This window comes from Canis aureus, chromosome 14 (genome assembly GCF_053574225.1).
Source record: "Canis aureus isolate CA01 chromosome 14, VMU_Caureus_v.1.0, whole genome shotgun sequence".
Taxonomy (NCBI): Eukaryota; Metazoa; Chordata; class Mammalia; order Carnivora; family Canidae; genus Canis; species Canis aureus.
This window is the reverse complement of record NC_135624.1, coordinates 60453209-60475735: the sequence shown is the minus strand read 5'-3', so window position 1 is coordinate 60475735 and position 22527 is coordinate 60453209.

Below are 22527 nucleotides of genomic sequence, written 5' to 3'. Positions count from 1 at the left end.
GAGCTTCAGCCAAAGGGTCAGGCTTCTAATCAGGCACATACCTAGAAGACTACTCCAGGGACAGAGGTCAGTGGATATCGTTCTTGGTTTTTCCCTCTGCTTCACTCCAGGTTGTTGGTATCTCCTGGAAAGGTGCTTTATGCTTCTCTGGCCTAATTTTTGTGATAACCACAAAAGAGATACCTCTATATCACCTGGTTCTGGTGCCCAGCAGAATTTATGTGCTTGTCATACCACAAGATTCTATATATTTGCATGCTTTAAGAGCTGTTGCCTATGGGTCTGGATTCCAGTCAGCTTGAATCAAAATGTGCTAAGATCCTTCCCTTTGGGACACTGACTAGTCTGGGCACATTCTCAAATACTAGGGGTCACTAAAAATAATATAGGCTGCTTGAAGAGTCACAAAGTTTTGAGAGACAGCCCAGAGCCAGGGCAGGGTGGAATGATAAGGCTTATCTCCTACTTATACATTTCATAAAGAATGAGAGAAGTGACTGATTCATTTATGCAAAGGCAACAACATAGAGGGACAAGAGAAATGAAGAAACAGAGGAATGTGTTCCAAATGAAAGAATAAGATAAACATCAGAAAAAGTCCTTAATGAAATGGAGGTAAGTGTTTTCCTGTTCAAGAGTTCCAAAATGTCATAAAGATGCTTACTGAACCCTGAAGAAGATGAACACAGTGAGAACTTCAATACAAAAATAGAAAATATTTAAAAAAGTAACAAATAGTCGCAAAGAAGAATAGCTGAGCTAAAAAAAAAATAGAGAAGGAGTTAAGATGGTGGAGAAGTAGGGGGACTCTGGGCTTTCCTCATCCCTCCAACACAGCTGTAACACAGATCACTTGGAATGCCCAGAAACCTGATTTGAGGACTGAGAGAAGCATCACCACAGTTGGAAAGAGACAGTGTGGGAGTTACAAGATACATGGAGGTGAACTGGAGGAAAGAAAAAGTTCAGTGTCACAGAAGAGATGAGAAAAGAGAGAAGAAGAAAGAGGAGTTGAGAAAGTGTGGCATTGGTTTCACACAAGATAAAAACCTCTCTGAACCATGGACTGGGGAGTGAGGGGTACTGAGTACCGTGGATTTTTTGCAAACAGCTTGTGGAGCACAAACTCTGAGGTTTTGCAAGGGTAGGACTTTTGCCCAGGGGGGGTATGGTGTGCACTCCTAGGGAGAAGGAGGATACTGGCCTGGGAGTGCACAAAGTAGTGTAGGGATCTCCTGTGTGGCACTGGGAGAAAATACTACCCTTCCTGGAATACATTTGTGAGAGGGTACAGTGCCTCTTCAAGGACAAGAGATCCTGTAGAGACCACCAAGTAGCCTTTCATAGGCAGGGGCAGAGCCATGCACAGAGTATAAATAACTGGATTGCTGCATTTGCAGCCACACTGCCACACTATAGCCACACTATAGATTTTGCACATTTCTCAGGCATAGGACTGTTTTCCTGGGAAAAGGCCACCAGGCACAGCACAGCAAGACTCTTCTCTGGAGGAGAGAAGAAGATCTGTGAGGTGCTAACTTCTCTAAGATTTGGAGTTTTGAATCCCAGACCTGTTCCAGAGATAAAACACAAGAGAACTATGGCACTAGGTAGACTGAAGACACTTGTTATTTGGTGAGGGCTTCTTGAACAGGAGGGGGTATTTGATCTCCTGTCTGGGGATAAGACAGTGAGATGGAACAATTTTCCCCCTTGCCATCAACACAGTGGGATTTCAGAAAGCAACATAGTGAGTGCCATTTATGCCAAGCCTTACCCCCCTGCACCTGGGAAGTGCATATTTACTAGGACAAGTCTGACTCTGGGCTAGTGAGTTGTGGTAGGCCTCTCTCCTAGAAGACCAGCATGGGCAGCATCCCATATGCACCAAGTCTAATGATCATAGAGTGCTTCAATGTGTCACCTGCAGTTCTGGTGGAAATAGGACCAGGATTTACTTTTTTTTTTTTCCCCTTTGCAATCAGGCTTATAGTTTCTTCTGTGTTTGTTAGTTTGTTTTTTTTTTTTCACTCCTCTCTCTCTCTCTCTTTTTTTTTTTTTTTTTTTGCATCAGACTTCTTTTATTCTTTTTCTTTGGAATCGGTCTTGTATATTTTATTTATTTATTCATGAGAAATACACAGAGAGAGGGGCAGAGACATAGACAGAGGGAGAAGCAGGTTCCCTGTGGGAAGCCTGATGCAAGACTCAATCCAAGGACCCCAGGATCATGACCTGAGCTGAAGGCAGATGCTTAGCTGACTGAGCCACCCAGGTGGCCCTTCCAGGATTATTTTAACAAACAAATCAACACACATCTAGTTAAAGGCCCAAACACTCTATACTGCAAGCAAGGAGGAGCTCTGCAGAAGACTGACCAGTGAGAAAGAGCAGCTAAAAGCCAACAGAGTGCACATAGCATACATCAAACACTTCCTGAAGTTCCAGGCCCTGGACACTGTAAGACCCCTTTTAAATATAGTTTGACTCTCAGGTGCAGGAAACATAACAAGTTTTCAAAACACACAGAAGACAGAAACTTAGCCAAAATGACAAGACAGAGGAATTCTCCCAAAAAGAAAGGTCAAGAATAAGTCACAGCCAGGGACTTGCTCAAAACACATATAAGCAACATATCTGAAGAGGTATTTAGACCAACAGTCATAAAACTACTAGCTAAGCTAGAAAAAACATAGAAGATACCAGAGAAGCACTTGCTCAGAGATAAAGGACCTAAAATCTAGTTTTGCTGAAATAAAACAATGTTATAAGGGAGATGAAAAACTGACTGGATATAATCACAACAAGGATTAAAGAAGCAGAGGAGAGTTTAGGTAATATAGAAAATAAAACCATGGAAAATAATGAAGTGAAAAAAAGAGAGAATGAAAACTATTAAATAATAAAGGTAGACTTAAAAAATAAATAAAGGTAGACTTAGGAAACTCAGTGATTCTATAAAGTAAAATTATATCCATATTATAAGAGTTCCAGAAAAAAAGTGGGAGGGGGAGGGGTAGAAAGTTTATTTGAGCAAATTATACCTGAGAACTTCCTCATTTGGGGGAAGGAAACTGGCATTCAAGTCCAAGACGCACAGAGAACTCCCCACAAAATCAACAAATACACATCAACACCATGGCATTTCATAATGTAACTTGCAAAACACAAAGATAAGGAGAGCTTTGAGGGCAGGTAGGGACAAAAGGTCCTTAACCTACAAGGGTAGACACGTAAGTTTAGCAGCAGACCTGTTCACTGAAACATGGCAGGCCAGAAAGTAGTGGAAGGAAATATTCAACACACTAAATGGGAAAAATATGTAGTCACAGATACTTTATCCAGCAAGGTTCTCTTTCAGAATAGAAGGAAATATAGTGTCTTAAGACAATCGAAAACTAAAGGAGTTTGCGAATACTAAATCAGGCTGCAAGAAATATTAAAGGGGACACTGGAAAAGAGAGATCAAAAGTAACAAGACTAGAAAGGAACAGAGACCACCTATAAGAACAGTTACTTTACAGACATTACAATAGCACTAAATTCATATCTATCATTACTCTGAATGTAAATGGACTAAATGCTTTAATCAAAAGACATGAGGTATCAGAATGGGTTAAAAAGCAAGACCTATTCATATGCTTACAAGAGACTCATTTTAGACCATCTAAAGACACCTTCAGATTGTAAGTGAGGGGGAGGAAAAACATTTATCATGCTAATGGTAAAACAAAAACAAAAACAAATAATCACTCCAGAATAGATATTCATATATCAGACAATGAGATTTTAAATCAAAGGCTGTAATAAGAGATGAAGAAGGGCACTATATCATAATAAAGGGATCTACCCAAAAAAGAAGACTGATCAACTGTAAATATTTATGTGCCTGGCTTGGGAACAGCCAAATATATAAATTGATTTAATAACAAACATAAAGGAACTCATTGATAATAAAACAAGGATAGTAGGAGATGTTAACACATCATTTACAGCAATAGACAGATAATCTAAGCAGAAAATCATCAAGGAAAAAAGGGCTGTGAATGACACACTGGACCAGATGAACTTAACAGATATGTGCAGAATATTTCATCCTAAAGCAGTAGAAAATATATTATTTTTGAGTACACATGGAACACACAGAATATATCACATATTGAGTCACAAACCAGACCTTAACTGTTAAAAAAAAAAAGATTGAAATCAAATCATACATATTTTTCAAATGCAATGTTATGAAACTTGAAATCAACCACAAGAAAAAATTTGGAAAGGCCACAAATACATAGAGGTTGAAGAACATTCTACTAAAGAATGAATGGTCTAACCAGGAAATTAAAAAATAAAAAATATATGGAAGCTAATGAGAAGGAAATGGCAACAGTCCAAATCCCTTGAGATGAAGCAAAGCCTGTCATGAGAGAGAAGTAGATAGTAATATGCCTGTATTACTTAAGGCCTTCCTTAAGAAGCAAGAAAAGTCTCAAATATACAATCTCATACCTTAAAGATGTAGAAAAATAATAACAAATAAAGCCTGAATCCAGAAGAAGGAAAGAAATAATAAAGATTAGAGCAGAAATAAATTATATAGAAATAAAAACAGAATATATTAATGAAACTAGGAGCTGGTTCTTTGAGAATTAACAAACTGATAAACCCTTAGCCAGACTTATCAAAAAGAAAAGACAAAGGACACAATTGAATAAAAATCATGAATCAAAGAGATCACAATCAACACCACAGAAATACAAACAATTCTGATGAGAAAATATATACCAACAAATTGGGCAATGTGGAGGAAATACATAAATTCCTAGAAGTATAAACTACCAAAACTGAATCAAGAATAAATAGGAAATATGTGTAGATCCATTACCAGTAAAGAAATGGGATCAGTAATCAAAAATCTCCCAACAAACAAAAGTACAGGGCCAGATGATTTTTTTTAATTTTTTTTTTAATTTTTATTTATTTATGATAGTTACAGAGAGAGAGAGAGAAGCAGAGACACAGGCAGAGGGAGAAGCAGTCTCCACGCGCCGGGAGCCCGATGTGGGACTCGATCACGGGTCTCCAGGATCGCGCCCTGGGCCAAAGGCAGGCGCCAAATCGCTGCGCCACCCAGGGATCCCCAGGGCCAGATGATTTTCCAAGGGAATTCTACCAAACAGTTAAAGAAGAATGAGTATATATTCTGAAAGAATTCCAAAAAATAGAAATAGATGGAGAACTTCCAAACTCATTCTATGAGGCCAGCATTACATTGATTCCAAAACCAGGCAAAGATACCATTGAAAAGAATTACATACCAATATCCCTGATAAACATGGTTGCAAAAATTCTCAACAATATACTATCTAATCAAATCCAATAGAACAATAGATGAATCATTCACCATGATTCGGTGGGAATTTATTTCTGGGCTGCAAGGTAGTTCAATATTTGCAAATCAATCAACAGGATACATACATTAATAAAAAAGTATAAGAACCATATGATCCTCTCAATAGGTTCAGAAAAAGCATTTGACAAAATATAGCATCCTTTCCTGATAAAAACCCTCAACAATGTAAGGATAAAGGGAACACATCTAACATCCTAAAGGCCATATACAAAAGACCCACAGCTAATATCATCCTCAATGAGGGGAATCCCTGGGTGGCTCAGTGGTTTAGCACCTGCCTTTGGCCCAGGGCATGATCCTGGAGACACGGGATCAAGTCCCACATTGGGCTCCCTGCATGGAGCCTGTTTCTACCTCTGCCTGTGTCTCTGCCTCTCTCTTTCTCTCTGTGCCTCTCGTGAATAAATAAATAAAATCTTTAAAAAATATATCATCTTCAATGGGAAAAAATGAATGTCTTTCCCCAATGGTAAGGAATACAATGAGGACTATTCTCACCAGTGTTGTTCAACACAGTATTGAAAGTTCTAGTCTCAACAATGAAACAACAAAAAGAAATAAAAGGCATCCAAACTGGCAAGGAAGAAATCAAACTTTCTTTTACTTGCAGGTGACATGATACTCTATGCAGAAAACCTGTAAGATTCCACCAAAAAATTGCTAGAACTGACATAGGAATTCAGCAAAGTCACAGGAGTCTGTTGCATTTTTACACACCAATAATAAAGCATCAGAAAGGGTAATCGAGTAATCAGTCCCATTTACAATTGTACACAAAACCCTAAGATACCAGGGATCCCTGGGTGGCTCAGTGGTTTAGCACCTGCCTTCAGCCCAGGGCATGATCCTGGAGTCCCGGGATTGAGTCTCACATCATGCTCCATGCATGGAGCCTACTTCTCCCTCAGCCTATGTTTCTGCCTCTGTGTGTGTGTGTGTCTCTCATGAATAAATACATAAAATCTTAAAAAAAAATAAGATACCTAGGAATAAACCTAACCAAAGAGGTAAAAGATCTGTACTTTGAAAATTATAGAATACTCATGAAAGAAATTGAACATGATACAACAAAATAGAAAAACATTCCATGTTCAAAAAAAAAAAAAAAAGAAGAGAAACATTCCATGTTCATGGATGGGAAGAACAAATATTGTTAAAATGTCTATATTACTCAAAGCAATCTACACATTAAATGTACTCTCCAACAAAATACCAATAGCATTTCTCATAGAACTAGAACAATCCTAAAATTTGTATCAAATTGCAAAAGTCTCCAATTAGGCAAAGCAATCTTGCAAAAGAAAAGCAAACAGGAGGACTCACAATTTTCAACTTCATGCTATATTACAAAACTGTAGTCATCAAAGCAGTATGGTACTGAGACAAAAACAAACACATGGATTAATGGAAGAGAAGAGAAATCCCAGAAATGGACCCATAACTATATAGTCATCAGACGGAATATCCAATGGAAAAAAAGACAGGCTCTTTAACAAATGGTATTGGGAAAACTGGACTGCAACATGCAAAAGAATGAAACTGGACCACTTTCTTACACCACTCAAAAAGAAAAATTCATAATGGATGAAAGACCTAAATGTAAGACAGGAAACCATCAAAATCCTAGAGAACACCAGTTGTAACCCTTTGACATGAGTTGTAGTAACTTCTTTCTAGACACATCTCCTAAGGCTAGGGAAACAAAAGGAAAAAATGAACTATTAGAACTTTATCAAGATTAAAAACTTCTGTACAGCAAAGGAAATAATCAACAAAACTAACAGGCAACCTTTGGAAGGGGAGAAGATATTTGCAAATAACATATCTGATAAAGAGTTACTATCCAAAATATATAAAGAATTCATCAACCTCAACGCCCCTAAAAGTAAATCCAGTTAAGAAATAGTCAGAAGACGTGAATAGACATTTTTCCAGAGAAGACATACACCTGGCTAACAGACCATGAAAAGATGCTCAACATTACTCATCACCAGGGAAATAGAAATCAAAACTATAATGAGATATTACCTCACACCAGTCAGAATGGCTAAAATTAACAACACAGGAAACAACAGATTTTGGCAAGGATGCTGAGAAAGGGGGAATTCTCTTGCACCCTTGGTGGGAGGGCAAACTGGTGCAGTACACTGGGAAACAGTAGGTAGGTTCCTCAAAAAGTTAAAAATAGAACTACCCTATGACTCAGCAATTATACTACAAGGTATTTACCAAAAGGATACAAAAATAGTGATTCGAAGGGTTGCATGCACCCCAATATCTATAGCAGCACTATTCATAATAGATGAATTACGGATAGAGTCCAAATGTCTAGCAACTGATTAATGGATAAAGAAGAGGTAGCATAAGTATATACATATGGAGGTATAGTCATATATGTTGGAATATTACTTGGCTATCAAAAAGAATGAAATCTTGCCATTTGAAATGATATGGATAGAGCTAGGCAGTATAGTGCTAAGCAAAATAATTCAGTCAGAAAAAGATAAATACCATATGATTTCAGTCATATGTAGAATTTTTTTTTTTTTAGTCATATGTAGAATTAAAGAAAAAAACAGATGAACATAAGGGGAGGGAAGGAAAAATAAAGTAAGATAAAAACACAGAGAGAGACAAACCATAAGAGATTCTTTTTTTATTATTATTTATTCATGGGAGATACAGAGGGAAAGTGAGGCAGAGACACAGGCAGAGGAAGAAGCAGGCTCCATGCAGGGTACCCGACGTGGGACTCGATCCCACATCTCCAGGGTCACGCCCTGGGCCAAAGGCAGTGCTAAACCCCTGAGCCACCCAGGCTGCCCCATAAAAGACTCTTAACTGAGGTTAAGGAACTGAGGCTTTCTGGAGGGGATGTTGATAGGGGAATGGAGTAAATGGGTGATAGGCAGTAAGGAGAGGACTTGTAATGAGAACTTGGTGTTATATGCAAGTGTTGAATCACTAAATTTTACCTCTGAAAGTAATACTAAGCTATATATTAACTAATTGTAATTTAAGTAAAATCTTGAAAGAAAAAAAAAGACACTAGAGGGACACCTGAATGTCTGTCAATTAAGCATATGAGTCTTGATCTCAGCTTAGGTCTTTATCTCAGGGTTATGTTAGTCCAGCATGGAGATTACATAAAGAAAATGCACCATATAATTTAAAAATTTAAACAGTAGACTGGCTAAAGGAGAAGAAAGGATCAATACATTCACAGACAGAAGAGTGGAAAGCACTAAATTAGAACAGCAAAAGAGGAAAAAAAAAGAAAGTGTGAAGATAGCCTAAGAAACTTCAAGCACACTAACATTCACAGTTTAAGGTTTCTAGAAGGAGGAGAGAGACAGAAAGAGGCTGAAGACTTCCCTAACTTGGAAAAAGAAACAGATCCAGGAAGTCCAAAAACTTCCAAATGTGTCACCCTAAGAAACTCACACCAAGACACACTATAATTACAATGTCAAAAGACAAGGAGAGACTCTTAAAAGCCGCAGGAGTAAAACAACTTGTTATATGGGAATCTGCATAAGACCCCAGCAGATTTTTCAGGAGAGACTGTGCAAGAGTTTAGGGAGTAGCACTATATATTCAATGTAAAAACAACAACAGGAACAAAAACAAAAACCCACAAAAATTCTTCTATGTTAGAATATCTGCCAAAGTTGTCATTTAGAATTGTGAGAGAAAGTTTACCACACAAGCACAAGCAAAGGAAGTATGTCACCCCTAAACCAGACTTACAGGAAATGTTAAAGGGACCTCTTTAACCCAAAAAGAAATGGTGCTAATTAGTAACAGGAAAACACATGAAAATATAAACCTCACTGATAAAGGTAAATATATATTAAAATTTAGAATTAATTTAAAAGTATAAAGTAGTGGATTAATAACTTATAAAGCTACTATAAACATTCAAGGACAAAACAAAATGACATAGATGATGACAAATATAACATTAAAAATATAAAAGGTGAGGAAGGGGAAGTAAAAATGCAGAACTTCAGAATGCATTCAAATTTAACAACTTAAAATATGCTATAAATATGATTGATTATATGTAAGCCACATGTGAGGCATACACCAAAAACCTATAGTAGATAGAAAAAAGAATCTAAGTATACTACCAAAGAAAACCAACAAATCATAAAGGAAGAGACCAGGAAAAGAAGAATGGAACAGAAAAAAAAAATCCCACAAAATAGAAAGTAAATACCTATCAATAATTACTTGAGATGTAAATAGAGGTGGTTAAGTATCCAACTCTTGGGTTTGGCTCAGATCATGATCTCAGGGTCATGAGATGGAGCCCCAAGTCTGGCTCTCTGTTTAGTGCAGATTCTCTCATCTTCTCTCCATCTATCCCTCCCCACCACATGCTCTCTCTCTTTCTCTCATACATACATACACACATACATACATACATATTTTTTTAAAAAATTAAGTGAAATGAATAGTCCAATAAGATAATTTACAGTGGCTGAATATTTTTTTTTAAAAAAATGATCCATCCAAATACTGCATACAAGACAATCACTTCAGAGATAAAGATACATATAGACTGTAAGTGAAGGGATGCAAAAAGATATTTCATGCAAAGGGAAACCAAAAGAAAGCTGGGGTAGCTATACTCATGTCACACAAACTAAATTTTAAGATGAAAACTGTAATAAGAGACAAAGAAGGGTATTACATTATTATAAAATATTCAATCCAGGAAGATAATATAACATTTGTAAATATGCACTCAACATAGAAATACTTAAATGTAGATATTTAAGTACTATATATATTTAAGTATATATTATAAGTAGAAATAAAGCAAGAAGGTGAAAGACCTGTGCTCTGGAAATATAAGATGCTGATAAATGACTATATATATTATATTATATATTATTACATATTATTATGTTAATACATATTAATATATATTTAATATGCAATATATATTAAAAACCTGATGTCAACAGACCTAAAGAGAAAAATAGACCTAAATACAATAATATTGAAAGATTTTAGTAACCCACTTTCATCAATAGATAGATTATTCAAACAAAATTAATACGGAAATATTGGTCTTAAATGAGACATTAGACTGAATGGACTTAATAGATATATACAGAATATTCCATCCCAAAGCAACAGGATGTACATTATTCTCCTATGCACATGTAACATTCTCCAGAATAGATCATATATTATACCACAAGACAAGTTTTTAAAATGTAAAAAGATTACAGTCATATTAAGCATTCTCTCTGACCACAATGATATGAAACTAGATATGTTATATCAATTACACAAAGAAATTTGGAAAGTACACAAATATGTGGAGATTACAGGCCACTAAATGACCAATGGGTCAAAGAAAAAACTCAAAAAGAAGTAAAAAAAAATACCTTCAGACAAATAAAATGGAAATACACCAAATTTTATGTGGTGCACAAGGGAAGTTCATAGCAATAAATGCATACTACAAGAATAAATAAAACTCTTGAATAAATAGTATAACTACACATCTCAATAAACTAGGAATAAAAGAACAGGCATAGTCTAAATTTAGTAGAGAGAAGGAAATAAAGATCAGAGTGGAATAGATGAAACAAGGTATAAAAAAACAAAGCAAAGAGATTGATGAAATTAATTGCTGGTTCATTGAAAAGACTACAAAACTGACAAAGTTTCAAATAGACTCCTAAGGGAAAAAGAAGAGAAGACTCAAATAAATAAAATCAGATATAAAAGAAAAGACATTAATAACTGATAACACAGAAACACAAAGATCTTAGGGGACCACTATGAACAATTATATGCCAAAAAGTTTAATTACCTCCTAGAAACATACAATCTACAAAGACTAAATCATAAAAAAATAAATAAATAGAAAGCTGATTAGACTGATTACTGATGAGGTTGAATCAGTAATAAAAAACCTCCCAAAAAGAAAAGTCCAGAATATCATGGTTTCGCTGGTGAAGTCTACCATATATTCAAATAAGAATTATATATCAATCCTTCTAAAACTCTTCCAAAAAATAGGAGAGGAAAAAATACTTTCAAAATCATTTTAAGGGGATCCCTGGGTGGCTCAGTGGTTAAGTGCCTGCCTTTGACCCGGGGCATGATCCTGGAGTCCCGGTATCGAGTCCTGATTTGGGCTCCCGGCATAGGGCCTGCTTCTCCCTCTGCCTGTGTCTCTGCCTTTCTCTCTCTATGTCTATAAATAAATAAATAAATAAAATCTTTTAAAAAATCATTTTAAGATGCCAGTGTTACCCTGATAACAAATACAGAGATGGAAGCCCCAAGAAAAGAAAATTACAGGCCATTATTCCTGATGAACATAGATTCAAAAATCCTCAACAAAATATTAGCATGTCAAATTTGACAACACATGAAAAGAATCATATATAATGATTAGGTGGGATTTTTCTAGTGAAACAAAAATAGTTCAACATCTGTATGTCAATCAATGTGATCTACCAAATTTTAAATGAAGAATACAAATCATACATCTCAATAGATTCAAAAAAAGGATTTGACAAAATTCAACATTTATTTGTGATAAAAAGTCTCAAGAAAGTCAGTATAGACAAAATGTTCCTTAGCATAATAAAGGCTATATATGATGGTCATACAGGGAACATCGTATCTATGACAAAAAACTGAAAAGCTTTCCTTCTAATAGCAGGAACAAGACTAGGATTCTCATCTTGCTATGTTTTCTCAACAGAGTCCTAGAAGGCCTAGCCTGAGCAATTAGATAAGAAAAAGACATGCAAATTGGAAAGGAAGAACTAAAACTGATGTTATTTGTGGAATATATAATATTATACATATAAACCCTAAAGACCATCAAAAACTGTTAGAATTAAAAAACAAATTCAGTGAAGTTATAAGATGCAAAATAAATATATAAAAATTTGTTTCATTTCTATACACTACTAATGAATTATCAGAAAGAGATTAGAAAAAAAACCTATATATTTACAATTGGATTAAAAATATTAACATACTTAGAAATAAATTAAAGAAGGTGAAAGACCTGTACTCTGGAAATTATAAGACATTGATAAATGACAAAGACATAAATAAATGGAAATATATTCCGTGCTCAAGAATTGATAGAATGCTATTAAAATGCTCATACTACCAAAAGCAAACTATAGATTCAGTGCAGTCCCTATCAAAATTCCAAATTGTATTTTTTTCACAGAAATAGAACACACAGTCCTCATATTTGTATGGAACTACAAAAGATCCCAAATAATCAAAGCAATCTTGAGAAAGAACAAAGCTGGAGATATTACACTCCCTGATTTAAAACTGTATTACAAAGCTATATAAATCAAAACAATATGATGTGAACATGAAAAGAGACACATAGATCAATGGACCAGAATAGAGAGCCCAAAAATAATCCTATCCATAAATCCATAAATAGTCCATTGGTTTATGGCAAAGGAGCCAATAATATACAATAGGGAAAGGATAGTCTCTTCAAAAAACAGCACTGAGAATACTGGATAGGAATATATATATCATTATCTTTCACCCTATAAAATCAACTCAAAATGGATTAAAGTCTTGAATGTAAAATCTGAATGTAAAATCTGAATATATATATATATATATATATATATATATTTTTTTTTTGCATCAGACTTCAAAAGTAAAAATAAACAAGTGGGACTTCATCAAATCAAGAAGCTTTCTCATAGTAAAGTAGGTCATCAACAAAATCAAAAGACAACCTATGAAATGGAAGAAAATATTTGCAAATCACTAATCTGTTAAGAGGTTCTTATCTAAAATACACAGTGAACTGATGCAACTGAATAGCAAAACAAACAAAAACAACTAATTTTGAAAAATGGCAGAGGATCCATATAGACATTTTTCCAAAGAACACATACAGATGGCCAATAGATACAGGAGAATGTACTCAATATCACTAATCATCAGGAAAATGCAAATTAAAACTACCATGGGATATCCCTCCATATCTGTTAAAATGGCTATTATCAGAAAGAGAAGATACAGCAAGTGTGGGCAAAGGTATGGGGAAAAGAAAACATTGTGCTCTGTTGATAGGAATGTGAATTGGTACAGCCATCATGAAAAACAGTACGAGGTTCTTGAAAAACATTAAAAATAAAACTATCTCATGACTTGGCAATTCCACTTCCAAGAATTTATTTGAAGGAAATGAAAACAATAACTCAAAGCAATATACAGACCCCTATGTTCATTGCAACATTATTTAAATAGTCAAACTATGAAGCAATCTAAATGTCCACTGATGGGTGAATGGATAAAGAAAATGTGGTAAATATATACAATGGAATATAATGCAGTCATAAAAAATAAGAAAATACTGTTATTTGTGATAACAAGGGTGGATGTTGAAAGTATTATGAAATAAGTAAGACCGAGAAGGACAAATATGATTTTACTTGTACATGAAATTTCGGTACTTGTACCGAAATTACTTACTGAAATAAGTAAAACTGAGAAGGACAAATATGATTTTACTTGTACATGAAATCTAAAAACTAATTTTAAACTGGCTTTCATAGATATAGAGAAGAGAATGTTGGTTGCAAGAAGCAGATAGTGAGGATGTGTAAAATGAGTGAAGTGGGTTAAAAAGTACAAATTTCTATTTATAAAATAAAGTCTTGGGGATGTAATGTACAACATGGTGACTACAATAACACTGTACTGCATATTTGAAAGTTGCTAGGAGAGGAGATTTTAAAAATTTCAATTGCAAGAATAAAAAATTTGTTACTCTGAATGTGTGGTGACCAGAATTAACTAGCCCTTTAAAAAAAAATCATTTTGCAATATATACAAATATCACATCATTACATTGTTCACCTGAAATTATGTTATATGTCAATTATACTTTATTTAAAAATGAATATAGAATTCAACTTATATATTAACATATATATATAATTACATACATATATAAATGATATATACATCAGAGCAATTGAAAGTTTTCTTTAACTATTAACATGACCTTCATAATGTTAAGGGCTTTGTCTTGTTAAAACTACATTAATGGGTGCAGTATCTCCTGATACCTAACTATTAACTAAATGAAAATTAAGTAAATAATTAAATAAAATATATTTTCTATTTCAGTGAAATTTTATTCTTTCATTCTGGTTTGGGTTCCTTACCTTCCTACTTATTTTGATAGTACTATTCATGTGTAATAACAATTTACAAACATTTGACTGAAATAAATTAAAAACCCCATGTACAATCTGATATCTAAAATTATCTGGATAATTGTTATCATATCTCTAAAGTGTTGATATTTTTTCTCTAGTCAATAGTGTATAGCCACTTATTTTGGTTGACCCATTTCTAGAGCACACTGTGCTAGGTTTTGTTCAGACGCAAAAATATCTAAAGACTAAATCTCTCTTGTCATTGGGTCTACTACATAATTGGGGGAGGGAATATTTTCTAGAACTCATGTGAAAATAAAAATATTAAGAAATGAATTAACTATTTGAATTCTTTATAAAAGTTCAGAAAGGGAGACGGAACATGGAAGACTCCTAACTCTGGGAAATGAACTAGGGGTGGTGGAAGGGGAGGTGGGCGGGGGGTGGGGGTGACTGGGTGGCGGGCACTGAGAGGGGCACTTGACAGGATGAGCACTGGGTGTTATTCTGTATGTTGGCAAATTGAACACCAATAAAAAATAAATTATTATTAAAAAAATTAAAGTTCAAGTAGTATCTATATTAACTAAAGATAGAGAGCTATATATTGATATGTAGCTATACAGATAATAATTTCTTATAAGTTAGGATATAGCTGTAGAGATTAAATACATAAATATTTATTAGTTTTGTCTGATCAAACTTTGCAACTGAACGTTGCTGTTATTCTCTCCATATTATATCGACACACTGCCCATTTCTAATACGTGTAATTGTAGAGGACAGAGGACAAATCTGGTGGTGTGGTAATACATTTGAAACACTTAGGTCTGAATCTCAGCTATTCCACATTTATCATCTGACTTTATAAAAGAGAGTTTAATTATCCCTAATCATTCATATTGGAATATTTAATCAGATTTTAGTGTGTCAATATTAATTACTGTCAAATATAACAGGGTGATATTCAGTTTTTCATTCTTACATTTCCCATTTTTGTTTAGAGGATTGGTTGCTTTAATTTTGTTTTGCATTTGTGAATTCTGTAGTTGTTTCATATGACCTGCTGTTAGGTAAAATATGTTCCTGTGACTCTATTTTTATTTTGCTTCTTTCCTACAATCACAATATGAATATATAATTTGTTGCTTATTTAAAAACACATTTTATAAAATATCTCATTATTATAAGTTAATTTTTAAATCATTTATTATGAAGAAAGTCAAGTCTAAGCCTTTCATTTTGAAATTTTAAAATAAAAAAGACATTAAAGGATCTTAAAAAATATATTCAAAGCAGTAACTATAGGCTAACTTAATTCTCCAAACTTCTTTAGGCTTCCTGATTACCTTTCTCTGATTATCTCCGTTATTTAAGAATATACTATTCAGATACTATACAACGTGTGAAGCAGCAGGGGAGAAAATGACCCATAATCACTCATTCCAGTAGCAACCACAGATACCATCTTGGATGTTTTCTCAGAGTATTATTTTCCATTATTTTTCTCTTGATGCACAATATTTTTTGAAAATAATCTTGAGCAGCCCGGGTGGCTCAGCGGTTTAGTGTCACCTTCAGCCCAGGGCATGATCCTGGAGACCCAAAATCAAGTCCCACGTCGGGCTCCCTGCATGGAGCCTGCTTCTCCCTCTGCCTGTGTCTCTGCCTTTCTCTGTCTCTCATGAATAAATAAAATCTTAAAAAAAAATAGAAAATCTTAACATTGTATGTCTATATAGGCAGTATGTTCACACAATAAGAGCTACATTAAAAAATAACTTTTTAAATATTGAATGTATTCAATTTTAAGCCAGAATATGTATAAAGCAGGAACAAACACAAGAAAATGGTAAAAATATGAAAATATTACCTGTATATGAATATATCTATAAATAGTTCAACACTTACTGTGAAGACCTGTTCATTCACTTAAGAACACTTGCAAAAAAGAAAGAACACTTGCAGATGCCTACAAACATAATCAATCTCTATGATCAATCTTTTAGCTAATTCCTGCACTCTTTGATGTATCAAGACATGACCAGCACATGTTATCAGCCTCACTCCCTTCATAATTGGTTAATTCACACTAGAGTCAGTAGCACTTAAGTATTTTATATCAAGTATTCCCAGGACATAGTCTGAGTTCTTAATCCTCAGGAAGACACTTTCCTTATTTTGGTCATGAAGTTTTTCACATGATTTCTATCACTCTTAAAGAAGAGCTTATCTTTTTCTTTTCCCATTCCAAAAAAAAAAAAAAAAGAAAAACCCTCTAAATATATCATGAAGAAGACTAAATGAATGTGACCCAGATGACTGCAATTCTGCATTAGAAACAATTGTCAGACCTGGGAGCATGATAGTAAGTTGGTTATGTATAAAGAGTGGCCAGATGCAATCCACAGTTATTTCAAAGATAAAAAGCAGAGCCACTTTAGTACACATAATTTAAATCAATTCTTTGGGGACTAGAAAAGTAAATCCAGACACAGAAACCAAATATTCTGATAATCCTATCTTGGTCACAAATTTACAAGGCGGTTATCATTGCCATTTGCTACTGTTTTGTCTGGATTTGGTTGCAATTTGCATTCTTCCTTTCAGCTTTTTGTTAGGTTATCAATGTTTTTTGAATGAAATATTTTATTTGCTAGATCTTTCTGAATATTGTGAACTTGCTTCTGTGATTATAAAGTCTAATTCCACTGAGTTATTTTCCCAAACTCATATAGTGAAGTCCTTGGCAGAGTGGACAAGTAGAAGTTTTTCAGTGAAATGGATCCCAGTTTGTGAAGAACACAGTGTGCTACTAAGACCTTCTAGAGATGGGAAACCCCCAACTTTCTCTCTCTCTCTCTCTCTGTCCCTCCATCCCTCCCTATGTGTGTGTGTGTGTGTGTGAGAGAGAGAGAGAGAGAGAGAGATGTAAGGGAAAGAGAGAGATTTATTTATCTTCAGACTCATTAGGATTTTTTCAGCTCTTTCTGAGAATTGATAGTAATTGATTAAATGCCATCATTCTATATAGTGTGAAATAAAGTCCCAGTTTTCCCTAGATAGTATCTGTTATGCCAATTGTTCTGGTCTATTTACTAAAAGTATCTCGTTTTATTTTTGAAAGTTGTCTCAGTTTGTAAAACAAATTATATAGTGTCTAGTTCTAGGTGATTACTTATTGGCCAACCCCTCTGGAAGGCTCTCATTTATTAAGAAATCAAAGTAATCTTGAAATATCAGGGTTATAACAGACTCTAAGCTATAAAACATCCTACCCTATATCTAATATTTAATTTTCCTATTTATCTTGGTAACATGTTATTTTATTAAGAAAAAAATATAGTATCACTCAAAGACAACTTACACTAATAGGATATAAAAATTAAATATAGATTTTGACAACCAGATAAAAGTGGAGTAAAATCCTTTAATTTTTGTGTATTTCATTGTAGCTTGATTGTATAACAAATTGGAAGATTTCCTGTTTCTTCATATGAACAGTTCAACTTATTGGTTCTACATCAAAACTTGCAAAGTCATTGCAAATAATGTTCTAACATACCTACTAAAAATTACTGAGCTCAATCTTTGTCCCAGGTATTGGTCTAAACAGTGTTGATAAAAGAAGGAACAAAAAAGACAAGTCTTGGCTCTCATGCAGTTTGAATTGCATAGAAAAAGGGAATATAAAATAAGCAAATACATGAGAGGTATAGATTTTTTAAATCTAGAAATATACTAAAAATTAAAGCCTTGTTATTTTGTAGCCCATACAATATTTTTTGCAGAAATAATAAAAAAATAATTAGAAAATGAATGATATAGGGAAAAAAGGAGAGAAAGATGATTTTGTTAGCATTCTATTTACTCTTCAGTTTCTTTTTATATCAAAGTAATCAGCAAAAGAACCTTCCCCGTCTTACAAGTTCGGCATATTGTGAGATATTGCATTCAGAGAAGTCTTCACACTGAAATGCATAGAGTAGTACTTTATAGTTTCACAATTTGTTTTCCTTGTAGAAATCTTTAAAAATAAAGCCTTATAGAAAGAAAAAAATTAATTATTAAATGGGTAGAATAAGATTCATCTTCCTCAAGCTTCCCCCCCCTTTCAAATTGATACTAATGTCTTCTTTCTTAGAAAACTATAATCTCTATAATCTCTTAAAAAAAAAAAAAAAAAGATCCCTGGGTGGCGCAGTGGTTTAGCGCCTGCCTTTGGCCCAGGGCACGATCCTGGAGACCCGGGATCGAATCCCACGTCGGGCTCCCGGTGCACGGAGCCTGCTTCTCCCTCTGCCTCTGCCTGTATCTCTGCCTCTCTTTCTCTCTGTGTGTGTGTGTGTGTGTGTGTGTGTGTGTCTCATGAATAAATAAATAAAATCTTAAAAAAAAAAAAAAAGAAAAGAAAACTATAATCTAGGCTAGCTATTGCCAGGCATAAGTACCTTCCATTCACATGGCTGGATTCTTCCCAGGGGTTTCACATTCAACTGCACATTGGGGTCAATTTATTTCACAGTTTCTACTGTCATGTGTTTGAGAGAAAGTGAAAATGTTTATTGAATTTCTTTGGGTTATGTTCAGTAAATTTGTTAGCCAGCATGTAGTGGTATTCTATACCCCAAACAGGAAGCCCCTTTACAATCTGAGGTGTCCTATCTTTCCTCTCAAAATACACCTAGCCTAAGTTTCAGGTCTTTTCTATATCCTTAAGGGAATGCTTCCTCCTTATAATTATTTCACCATTCTTCTAGATGAAGAAATGGTTATTGTTGTATCTGTAACTAATTCAATGTTCTTTGGAATGTCTGATATTTGGATTTAATTGTGCTACTCCTGCAGGCTACTGGGTAATTAGTTGAATATAATGTTTTAGTAAGTCTGGGCTTCTCTGCTCTCTTAAATTAATAACTATTGGTGGTTCATCAGCAAGATTCCTAAAAGATGGTGAGAATTGTTTCAATAATGCAGTATGGCACCTTTTTTTTTGATTCATCTGTGGGATGCTTAACTCTATTAAGAACATGAAATGGAAAGCTTATCAAATTAAATTTGATAGCTTCTTCTTTGTAGTTGGTAATGGGCATTCTTCCATATTCCTATCTTTTAAGGACACATACTAACTTAACTTTCTCCTGTTTTTCAAGCTCCTTTAGTACTTAACATACTCATGAGAACAATACATGTTTTCTAAGGATTTGATTGGATTCAAGGGCTTAAGAATGAAGATTTATAGTAAGAAGGATATATCTTTGTGTGAACAGAGTAAGGCAATAATGAGAAGTAATAATGAGAAGGTAATAATGAGAAGATGAAGATTAATAATAATAATATATATTAATAATGAGGTAGATGAAGAAGATGAGAAGGTAATATGAGAAGATGAAGATTATGGAAGAAAGATCTGATGATCTAACACCCACACAACTCAGAGATAATACAAACAACAGACATACATCATTTATCGTATTCTTAAAGCCAGTACTCAAATGTTGTAAGGAGAAAGATTTATGAAAAGAAATATAGAATCATACTTATAGTTCATTGTAGCAATGCTGATTATCTGTCCCTTCAAGAAAACTAATTTCTTAAAATAAAGATTGCTTCATACTCATGAATAAAGCACATACTCTGGTTATGGTTAAAGTATGAGCATTTATCTTTGCATAATTCAGAACTCCACAATTCCAAGCTGTTTGGAAACCAAAAGCTTTTGTATGTATTTCATGGAAATAGATCAAAATGATAGTGTTAACTCCAATCTTAATAAGCATCTTATCCTCAATTATTACTTATGAATTATAGTCCTCAGAAGTGAAATTAATAATAAAAAGAGAGGCAAAAGTGACTGGTAATGACGTGTAATTATAGTTGAAATGTATTGGAATCTCATGAGGAAAAATTATGTTTTTATTCAGGTAAAAACATACCATATAGATGGTAGATTTTTTTCATATAAATTTTTCATATAAATACATTTATTGAGGTGTAAAATACCTCAATATTCATATTTAGACATTATTTGGCTACCTGCTGATTTTTCATCAGATGATAATATTCTTTTCATCAATGAGTGTGCATACCTTTCATTTTATACATACTTAACAAATACACTGGAGGAAAGGAATTTATATATTTTAAATACTTATCAGCTTCAATAGAGTAATGCTTGAGGTTTCTAGGTGGCTCAGTCAATTTAACATCTGCCTTTGACTCAGGTCATAATCTCAGGGTGCTGAGATCCAGCCTTGCATTAGACTCTCTCCTCAGTAGGGAGCCTGCTTCTCTCTCTGCCCCTCACCCTCCAGCTTGTGCTCTCTCTCCCTCAAATAAATAAATAAAATCTAAAAAAAAAAATTAATAAGAGTAATGCTCAACTTACAGTGGCATTTCTATTAATGACATAAACTCCAGACTTTAACTCATGGAGCACAGCAAATACTTCTAAACCAAGAGTCTCTCCTTTTCTTTCTAAGATTTGTCTATTAATTCTCCTTTTGGTGTTTAATTATTCAAACTAGAGAACCCTAAACATAAGTATTTTTTGTACAAGTATGTACAAACAAGAAGAATACTCAAAAATGAAAAAAAATTTTTTTTAAATACAGCCTTTAGTGTGATATTTATTAGATGATAGGATCATGTTCATTATCAATCTATACATAAATGAATCTTATAAATTAATATAAGTAATGAATGTGAGGTCTACTTCAAGGTAGTAGACCAATACCCATGTGTGATTCCATTTCTCATAACCCCATTAAATGAGAGAAAATAAATTTAAATAAATGTGTGTTCCTGTAAGCAAAATAATTGCTAAAACATAGAGATACCATTAATTAAAGGGGATGTATGCCATTTCTGGAAAGTAGAAAGTGAAAGCATCAGAGTAATGTATAAATCAGATTGAAGAAATTTGTAATAATAATAATAATAATAATAAGAAGAAGAAGAAGAAGAAGAAGAAGAAGAAAAGAAGGAGGAGGAGGAGGAAGAGGAGGAGGAGGAGGAATTGAACTCTTAGAGAGGATTGTATACTTCTAAACAGAAACTAGAGAACAACATTGGACTCAAATATTACAAAAAACACAAAAGGACTTTTTTGGAGGAACTTCCAGAACATCAGAATAAGGCTTTCTAATTCTCCATTCAAAGTTTTCAAATACTGGGATCCCTGGGTGGCGCAGCGGTTTGGTGCCTGCCTTTGGCCCAGGGCGCGATCCTGGAGACCCGGGATCGAATCCCACGTCGGGCTCCCAGTGCATGGAGCCTGCTTCTCCCTCTGCCTGTGTCTCTGCCTCTCTCTCTCTCTCTCTGTGACTATCATAAATAAATAAAAAATTAAAAAAAAAAAAAAAAAAGTTTTCAAATACTGGCAAACATTGTCAAAATCAAATGTTTTGGAACCCTGCAAATAACCACAGCTCACAACAATTTGAGGAGTATTTTTTGTTGTTGTTGTTTGTTTGTTTTCCCCCAAAAGACAGCTAAATCTTGGTAATCATTTACATTCCTTATTACAATTTCCTACTCCCTCACACCATGGTAGACTTAAAAAACAGCAACTTTACAACAACGATAGCTGTGACAAATCAGGAGGCTAGCTGCCACTGGGAGAGAAAATGGTCTGTGGTCTCTCAAAAATCTCCTCAGAGAATTGTCACTATTCACCTTGCTAGACTATTCCTACTAAAGCTACATTCATAGCACTTGTCTTTGATTTGACTCAGACCTTATTTAGTGACAGTATGTGTCAAAAACAATCAGCAGTAATTGCTTTATACCATGGCTGCCTGAGGTGGCTATATTATATAGTACAAACAAGAGGCAGCCGGAAATCTTAAAAAGAAAATGTGGAGAATGTGAAATCCATAGGTAGTTTTGAAAATATTAACATATTCCTGGGAATCTACAAAT